Source organism: Enhydra lutris, unplaced genomic scaffold, assembly GCF_002288905.1.
Source record: "Enhydra lutris kenyoni isolate GAN:26980312 unplaced genomic scaffold, ASM228890v2 scaffoldscaffold56, whole genome shotgun sequence".
Lineage (NCBI taxonomy): Eukaryota > Metazoa > Chordata > Mammalia > Carnivora > Mustelidae > Enhydra > Enhydra lutris.
Window position 1 is genome coordinate 174,426 of NW_019154140.1, and position 10,268 is coordinate 184,693.

General features: G+C 35.7%; 1 pseudogene; it reads right to left on the reverse strand.

The window, feature by feature from the left end:
- Positions 1-7,914: 7,914 nt before the first annotated feature.
- LOC111157727 lies at positions 7,915-9,298 on the reverse strand (annotated as a pseudogene).
- Between the last annotated feature and the right edge of the window lie 970 nt (positions 9,299-10,268).

Here is a 10,268-nt window from a genome sequence, read left to right on the forward strand (position 1 = left end):
TGAGAGAGAGAGCATGAGAGGGGGGAGGGTCAGAGGGAGAAGCAGACTCCCTGCAGAGCAGGGAGCCTGATGTGGGACTCGATCCTGGGACTCCAGGATCATGACCTAAGTTGAAGGCAGTCGCTTAACCAATTGAGCCACCCAGGTGCCCAAACATTTCTTTATATATTTGTGATTGGAGTATAATAATTTGCGAACTGCTTCATTCACTTGACATTTAATGTGATCCGTACTGCCACATAATTATAATCACTATGTTTAGCTGCTATAAAATAGTCCATGTTGAATTGTACCATATTGATTTATGGTGCAATTTATCTCCTATCAGGAGATACACAATTTTATTTATTGATTGATTTTGTTCAGGCAAATATCTTTTTTTTTAAAGATATTTATTTATTTGAGAGAGAGAATGAGAGAGCATGAGAGGAGCGAGGTCAGCAGGAGAAGCAGACTCCCTGCCGAGCAGGGAGCCCGATGTGGAACTCAATCCCAGGACTCCAGGATCATGACCTGAGCCGAAGGCAGTCACTTAACCAACTGAGCCACCCAGACACCCATTGTTCAGGCAAATATCATAAGACTTAAACCTTTTTCTAAATTTTCCATTTTTTCTTAGGTAGTGCTCTGCATGAGTCTGAACACTGATTGCAAAATGCCTACTCAACAGATGTTATTTATTTTTACAAAGAACGACATGTTTAACTTTTCAACAATTATTATTCACATAACTTAGTTATCATTGACATCTTCAGTCCCTTCACTGTTAACAGTCATTTTCAATCAAGGTATGGGTATTGGCATCAGATGCTTCACTTTTTAAAATGTTGGTCAGTCTACCATTACCAAATGATATTTAATTTTATAACATTTTGAATTATTAAAAATACTGTTTCAAATAGTCTTGGATATTCCAAAAATTTTTAAAGAAATTAGTTCTTTATTCATTATTAATTAAGGAAGAAACTGTATGAGTTATGTATATGAGTATAAGCTAAATGTTTTGCATAATTGAGGAAATTAACTGAATGATATAGGTTAATATGAAAACCCATTCTGTCTCTATTATTTAACTTCCAATTGAAAAAATTCCAAATTCCTTTTGTCTCAATGGGTCTATCTTTTACAAGTGAAATGATCATATACTGCATTTCTGTCTCACTTTTTAAAACTGGTTGACAGCTGTACTAATATTATAATAATATTTCGGGGCCAGGTATTTTGTCATGTTCCTTATTGAGGGTTTTTTTTTAATATTGTTTTATCTATTTGCTTAAAAATAGTGAATGATAACTATGTGCCAGGCATTTTGCTTACCTACCCTTGTCTACTTTTTTAAACTTTTCACTGTAAACTTGAGCATTGAGGGTTGAGTAGAGAGATGGAAAAAACTATTTGCTGAGCAAAACAGTTTGCTGTTAGATTTCAAAAATATTTTGGTGTGAATTATTATGTTCCCTTTGCAGTTTTAAGTCTTTTGGTGTTTTTATTGATTTATGCTACCTATCTATATTATCATAAAGAGAAATTTGGAGACACTAAGAAAAAAACCTTAGAAATCATTGTCCTGATTTTAGGATTGAATTACTCGACTGACCAGAAAGCCCCCTGTGGGCTTTGTGGGACCTGGAATCAAGGAATTCAATTTATTTAGGGTTTGGAAAGTCTAGTAATTTAGTTTAATTTCGAAAGAGGTAAAATTCTGTACAAAATAATTTTGCAGATGGTTTTGGGCAATAAATCTCTGTGTAAAGCAGTTTTTCATAGCACATTAAATAAGAAACCAGGTATTTAATAAAAAGGGTAGAAAGGTAATTTTATGTTCTGTTTTCTGTTTCACTTTGGAAATTCTACTTTGCATGTAATGCTTAGCGTGCATTTTACTCTAAACTGTCATTCTATTGATTTAAAAACAAACAAACAAATATTTGAGCACCTATCATACTCAAGCAACTCTACTGAATTCAAGAACATTAGAGCATTCAGACAAATCTCTTTCCTTAAGGAGTTTATATTCTGGTTAAGGAAACAGATTATATGCTTTTTAGCAGGAGGATTAATTTAGTAATTGAACAAATGTTTACCAAGCATTTCCAATATTGTGAATTAGGGATATAGCTTTAAAGAAGATTATCTCTGCTCTGTTGAGTTTACATTCCATCTGAAGAGTTGGGAAGATGATAACATCAGAAATTAATAAATAAATACAGATGATGATAAATTCTAAGAAGACAACAAAGCAAGGGAAAGGATAGAGTAATCATGTGTGAGTGTGTATGTGTATGTTTATGTGTCCGGGCACACACACGTGTGTATGTTTTGGTGAATCTTTTAGAAGAGGTAGTCACAGAAGGTCTTGTCAGAGAAGTAAGCCATGCAAAGATGTATGAGAAGAATTACATAGACAAAAAGGAATAAAAGTGGAGGGTTCCAGGAGCTTAGTGAGTGAGGGCAGAATGATAAATCCCAGAGCAGAAATGAGGAGACAGGGCAGGCAACTACAGAGGGATGCTTGATGCTTTGTCTTTTCTTCTGAGTATAGGAGCCCAGTAGAAGCTCTCGGCAGTGCTGTGACCTGATATGATTTCCTATTTTAAAATATCAGTTTGGCTGCTATATGGAGAATGTATTTTGGAGTGCAGAAGAAAAAAAATACCCCAGTTAGGAGGTTATTGCTGTAAAATGATGGCATAAATAACAATACAAAAATTGTTAGAAAAATAGTTATAATGACCATTAATGGACTTGATTGTGTTTTGTTATTAAGGAAATATTCCGTAATAGGAAGGTGTAATACAGAGAAGGGCGAGTCCATTGCAGGCAATGGAGAACTGTTTTGAAAAAGGAGGTTTGAATTTGTATTACTTCTTTCTAGGCAACCAGTAGTACTAGTTGAATGAAATGGAGTATTCATGAAGGAGAAGATTAGGCTATAAAGCTGTGTAGGCAAGACACCCAGATTGTGGATGGCATAAAATACTTGGGAATTTGTACATCATTCTGTAGGCAGCTGGAATCATTACAGATAAATGAAGGGGACAGTGGAATGTACAGTTTGGTAGTGGTTTGTAGTACTTTTTGAGGAGCTACTCTTGGGTGTAAGAGGGTCTTCAGGATTAGCAAAGGTGGAATATAATGTGAGCACCCGGGCAGAGGCCAGGTTTAGTGTTAATTATTAGGTGAGAGACATTGGAAAGTCTTTCCAAAGTTGAAGGAGAAGGAATAATGAAAAGTAACTCCAAGGTTTACATAAAAGTTATATATCACTCTTAGTCTCTGCAACAAACTGATGAGGTAGGTAATACTCTTACTTTACAGATGAAGAAGCTAAAGTACTCAGGACATAGAAGCTTGCAAAATTCTCACAGCTAGTGGGTGTCAGATGGCATTTTAAACCCAGGTAAATTGCAGAACGCTGTCCCCAAAGTGTTCTGAAATAATCTAAGGTTTCTAAAGATTGGCTGTGCATGCATATAGTAATCTATTCTTAAGATATTTATTTTCATATTTGAATAGTTGTTATACTTGAAAATTGTGCTTATTTATAAATGTTGCATTCAAGATATTTAAAAAACAATACAAAATGAAAACTGTGTAAATAGAATTGTGACATTTATTGTCAGTTTAATAACAAAAATGACATTAATATATTGGTTTCTAATGTCTTAATTATTAGATGTTTTATTACAAATATTTCATTACTGATTCAATCAGCTATTTATCTATCTACAAGTCTAAGTGGAAACCACCAAGCATAAGAAAAAAGAGTGGGATAAAGTCAGAGGAATCAATGTAAGAAACAACTTAGCAGAAGAGAAAATGCTTTTCTAATAAACAGTAACTTAAAATTATAGGTGCAACATGTAGTTTTAATCTATCTTTTCTTGCCAAGTTAAAATTACAATATGTTAAGGCTGAAAACAGATAAAACACCTCTTAGATTCTTATACTTGGTCTTATAGCATAGCATTCTTGACATTAATGAATTATTTCAATTTTTTCAGTTGTCACAGGAATGATTTACTTGGTGTTCTGATTTATTAGTGCTAATAAAGAGCACCAGTACTTTATTATTTCTGGATTCTATTCCATTTTATAAGAACAGTTTAAGAACTAAGCTATATGATAGCTGCATAGAGCTGTCCTTTTTTAGGGATTTGAGGTACATTAACATAAATTAATATTTATTGACTTCACACAGTGAACCAGGTATTGTAGCAAAATAGATATACGGTACATGTAAAATAGACAGCCTATATCTCCATTGTCCACCTTTCAGTTTAACGCACTGCAACTCAGTGATATTTTTACTGAAAAAAAATTTCTTTTAATGATTATGCTCAGTCCTATACATGTGAAATTTTTAGTGAGTGCAAATAGTAAAAACTGATTTTTAGTGAGTGCTTAATATGTGCTGGACCTGTTAGAAACACAAGTCCTTGCTGTCATCGAGCCTATATTTCACAAAAAGTGACTGTGTGTCAGGTAGTAACTGGTACTATGGAGAGTTTCAGTAAAGCTAGCTAAGGGAGAGAGGAGGGGTGGGGAAGAAGGGACATCAAGGTCTGGAAAGTTGTGGACAAGATGTTCCCTCTTTTATATATTTGGTTGGTGAAGTCTTGAGACTCTCGAGAAGGAAGGAGTGCTATACTGTGTTAAATACTCCTACTAGTTTATTTGAAAGAGAATTGAGGATTGGCCATTAATTTGGTGGTACAGCAGTCATTGGGACCTTGACAAGAGCTATTGTATAGATCTGAGAGAATATAAGCCTAATTGAACTAGGTTGAGAGGATGGGAGGAGAAGGCAGCGAAATAGTATTTATATCTCTTTTGAGCCTTGGAGTAAATGCGAGCAGAGAAATAAAATAGTGGTTGGGTGCAGATGATGTGGATCAAAAGAGTTCGTTGTCATTTTCTAAGATGGAAAAAATTTTTAAATCTATTTTGCGTGATATTGGGAATACTTTGGTAGAAAGAAACAATCAGGGAGGCAGGTGGGGTGAGGACAGATTTTTGAGTATTATCTTTGAGTAGCTAAAAAGGTATGGATAGGTTCCAAGTACACAAGGAGGGATTAGCTCTAGGTAGTAGTAGGACAGTTTATGCGTATTAACAGACAAAAATATGTGGTTTAGGGACACAGATGAATGCAAGTTGGTGGGTGTGGTATTGGCAATATTTAGAATTTCTCTTTTGGTTGCATCTTTCTTTTCAAAGAAATAGAAAGCATAGACATCAGCTGAGAACCAGAAAAAGAGAACTATGCTAGGGAGGGAATGGAGGTGCAAAAACTCAGTTTGGTGGAAGAGGATTATAAAGAAAAAAGTTTACTTTGGAGATATTATGTTTGAGGTCCTATGGGTCATTCAAGAAGACAGGATGTGCAATCTCTTTGCTCAGTCAGGAGATGAGGTTCACAAACAATTTTGGATATTAATGGTAGAGTTACAGTAATTTAAACCATGATGTAAAAGATACGGCCAGGGAGAACTAGCAAAGTGAGGAGAGGCGGCCAAGGTCATAAGTAAAGAATTTTATTATTTACTTAGGTAAGGGAAACAATGCCAGCAAAGGAGGAAAAAAACCAGAAAGGGACAGAGAAAACTAAGATTAAATAGGAATAATAGTGATTAGAATAACATTTATAAGAGTACTCAGTTTGTAAATGAGTTCCAATAGGAGAAAACTAAAAAGATACCATTACATTTTGATTGTTAGAAGGTTATTGATTACCTCTGAATTGCTTATGAAGAGTGTTAGGTTTGTGAACTGAAGTTTCAAGATATTTGACCATGAGAGTAAAGGGACACTTACAAGAGGTTAGTAGCTTTTAAGTGAAGTATACCCAGGGAACTTTCATATTTTAATAAAAGTTTACTAAGTATCTCCTTTAGATCAGACACTATTCCAGGTAGCCTTAAACAAAGTGGACATTATGAACAAAATTGACAAAAATCCCAATCCTTAATATTTTATATTCTAGTTTAGGTTGTCTCTTTAAGCTGTTTCTTTTAGCCTAGGAGGACTTGAACATTTAGAAGTTTTATTGTCAGGAGAAAGTCAAAGGAGAGAGGAAAAGAAAAGGTGTGGTTCCTGGGCATGGCAGTGCCAAGGGAAGAACGTGGTATCACTTGATATCACAAGAGGAATCCATGACAAAATATCAGACAGGCCTCCTTAATTTTCAGTTTATGGCGGACAAGGATTTTGTGCAAAACACTATGGTTCAATGAAAAGAACAATATAATAGATTTCAGAAGATTGTGGTTCTATACGCACAACTTGACTAGCTATATCAGCAAAGGAAAGAGCCTTCAGGAGCTGTAGCTTCCTCATGTGTAGATTAAAGGTATCTCTTCTATGCAAGATGTTATTCCATTGAACAGATGAGATTATATATCCTCTAAAGAGCCTTATGAATCAAAGAACTTTTTATAAGAAAATGACAATGGCTAGGGCACATCTGCAAAATCTTGTGATCCATATTTTGTCGTTCTTAAAATCCAATTATTTTATAATTATTGTTAGTTTGGAGTGAAACTACATCTTTTTATTTCACATTTTTATTTTGTATTTGTAAAAATATGTTTATATTTATAAAATCCCTGATTTTTTTTATGAGCAAGTTAACAAAATATAGAACATATAATTTCTTTTGACCACTGTGCGCTAACACAAGAACAAAGACTTTAGTATGCCCTGCGTGATCACATGTTTATAATAGATGAGCCTTGGCTTACAATGACTACTTTGTTTGAGGTTTATTAGCCCATGCCTTAGTGCAATTGAACTTGTCCTAAATTCACTGTTTCAGAGCTACAACGTGTGTAGCACATTCATTGTCCTATGAATGATACTCGCTTACTTGACTCCAGACAGTAACCTTAAAACTTCTCAGGTCCTTTTCCTTATAAAGTCCAGAAGCTTCTGTTAAAATATTGAAATATGTAAAACAATTAAAATATTTCAAATGGTGGACCCTTTATATGATACAATTTTGAAAAATATCTGCTTTATGTTATCTGTATGGGATCAGGCTCGTCTCCCATCCTACATCTAGCTGCTAGCATTAATGACTGAGAGCCAAGTATAGATTTCAATTTGTGGTTATTTTATTTAATTCCAAATAAGACAATTTTATGGCACATTAATTTGTTCGTATTCTAATCTCTGTTGCCAAGAGTTCCCAATAATTTTGAAGACTATTACTTAATATTTTAAAATATCACAAAAGTTAAAGACAAAAAATTTGAAGTGTATAATGTTTTAAACTCTATAGAGTACCATCTGATTTACAAAAACAATAAACAATAATACTATGTTTTCCCTTATTCTCTTCTGTATTACTAAATCAAACAAATAAGTAATTAAAATACTAAGGTAAAGAGGGTATCTCATTCAATCCATTTTTTTTTTTCTCATTAAACTTTTGTTTTAATCTCAAAATTCTGTGACAGATTTTTGGTCAAGTTTTTTCCATTAAAAAGTTCTGATTTTAAAAACTAATTTAAAACTGCCCCCAACTGGGACACCTGGGTGGCTCAGTGGGTTAAATCCTCTGCCTTCCGCTCAGGTCATGATCCCAGGGTCTTGGGATTGAGCCCCGAATCAGGCTCTCTGCTCAGCGGGGAGCCTGCTTTCTCCTCTCTCTCTGCCTGCCTCTCTGCCTACTTGTGATCTCTGTCTGTCAAATAAACAAATAAAATCCTTAAAAAACAAAACAAAACAAAACTGCTCCCCACCAAAAAGAAGCAAATGGTTCACAAAACATTCTCCTTTTCTTTTGAAGGTTTTACGATGCATTAACCAGTCTTTTACTATTAAATTTCAATGGCCAGTTGACTTGAACAGTTCTGAGACTGTTCTTCCACCCCTAATTAAGAGTTGGATGGCAGGTATTGGTGATAATATTCATTTAGCCTTCTGAGCTTTGTGGGCAGAGTTGGTAATCTTGCCAGTTCTAGCTGCTTTCTTGTCCACTGCTTTGATGACACCCGCAGCAACTATGTGTCTCATTTCATAAACAGCAAAACAGTCCAGAGGAGGATAGTCAGAAAAGCTGTTAACACACCTGGGCTTGCCAGGAACCATATAAATGATGACAGCATTACCAGATTTCAAGAACTTGGGACCATCTTCCAGCTTTTTTCCAGAATGATGATCAGTCTTCTCCCTCAGCCCAGCAAACTTGCAAGCAATACGAGCTCTGTGACAATCCAGCTCAGGTGCATAGCCAGCACTTATTTGGCCCGGATGGCTCAGAATAATCACCTGAGCCATGAAGCCAGCTGCCTCCATTGGTGGGCCATTTTTGCTGTCATTGGCCACATTGCTGTGATGAACATCTTTGGCAGATACATTCTTGACACTGAAGCCCACATTGCCCCCATGAAGAGCCTTACTCAAAGCTTCATGGTACATTTCATCAGACTTTAGTTCAGTTGTAATACTGAGTGAAGTAAAGGTGACCACCATCCCAGATTTAAGAACACAAGTCTCCACCCAGAGCACAGGGACAGTATCAATACTACAAGTTTTGTAGACGTCCTGGAGCAGCAGACGCAAGGGCTCGTCAGTTGGATGCGTTGGTGGCAGAATGCAATCCAGAGCTTCAAGCAGTGTGGTTCCACTGGCATTGTCATCTTCACAGGTGACTTTCTGTCCCTGAACCAAGGCATGTTAGCACTTGGCTCCAGGATGCTGTCAGCTTTCCAATCAGAAATTGGCACAAATGCTACTTTGTTGGGGTTGTGGCCAATTTTCTTAATGTAGGTACTGACTTCCTTAATGATTTCCTGGTATCTCTTCTGGCTGTAGGGTGGCTCAGAGGAATCCATTTTGTTAACACTAACAATTAGTTGGTTCATACCCAGTGTGTAAGCCAGAAGGGCACGCTAACGTTCTGCCCATTCTTAGGGATACCATCTTCAAATTCACCAACACCAGCAACAAAAATTAGAACAGCAGAGTCAACCTGAGATGTGTCTGTTATGTTTTTGATAAAGTCTCCATGTCCTGGGGCATCAGTGATGGTCGTCACATAATGCTTGTTGGTCTTAAATTTCCACAGGGAGATTATCAAGGGTGATACCACTTTCACATTCACTTTCAGTTTATCCCAGACTGAGGCATACTTGAGTGAGCCCTTTCCCATCTCAGCCTCCTTCTCAAATTTTTCAGTAGTTCTTTTGTTGATCCTACCACATTTGTAGATCAGATGACCAGTAGTGGTAGACTTGCTCTAATCTATATGTCCAATGATGTCAATGTTGAAATGAATCTATTCCTTTCCCATTTTCGTTCTGGTTTAGTGGTGGTTTTCATGACACCTGTGTTTGTGGTGGCAAACCCATCGTGAAAGTCAGTCCATTTATTTTATAATTAAAACTGAAGTTCAGAAATATTCTCTGACTGCCCAATCTACATGATTGAAATATAGAGTATGGAATCTCCCCATCATTGTATCATTGCCCTCGGTGGTTTTCATAATTAAGTATCTGCAAATACGGTGGTGGTAGTGGTAGTGAAGACCCTACAATGAGGTAATTTTTCTTGCACAAGGGGCCGCAAACCATGTGCCTATCCTGAGGCTCTAATGATTCTGACCCATTCCCACTAAAAAAAGTGAAGAGAAGAAAACTTTATCCAAACCTTCTGCTTTGCTTTTCATCTTCTTCATCTTCAATATTTGTTTTTTTAAAGATTTTATCAATTTATTTAACAGAGAGATAGATCACAAGTAGGCAGAGAGGCAGGCAGAGAGTGGGGGAAGTAGGTAGGCTCCCCAGTGAGCAGAGAGCTTGATGCAGGGCTCGATCCCAGGACCCTTAAATCATTACCTGAGCCAAAGGCAGAGGTTTAACCCACTGAGCCACCCAGGTGCCCCAATATTTGTTGCTTTTTTAACTTTCCAAATTTACTGCTATTAAAAAAGGTAGAAAAGGCTGAAGAAAATTGCAATTACCCATAGCTCCATAACTCAGAATAGCTACTCCTAATACTTTGCTATCTTATCATTTTTGGTATGATTATTCATTATTCATGGTATGTTATTTATAATAATATAAATGGTATATTTATTACAAAACTAGACTGAATATACTGGTATATTATTTATAATTGGTATATTATTAGGTATATTATTTATAATTATATTATAATTTATATTATATTTATATATATTCACATTATATTATATTATAAATATAACTGTTTATAATATATTTATAATACAATTAGGTATAATATTTATAATAAATATGACC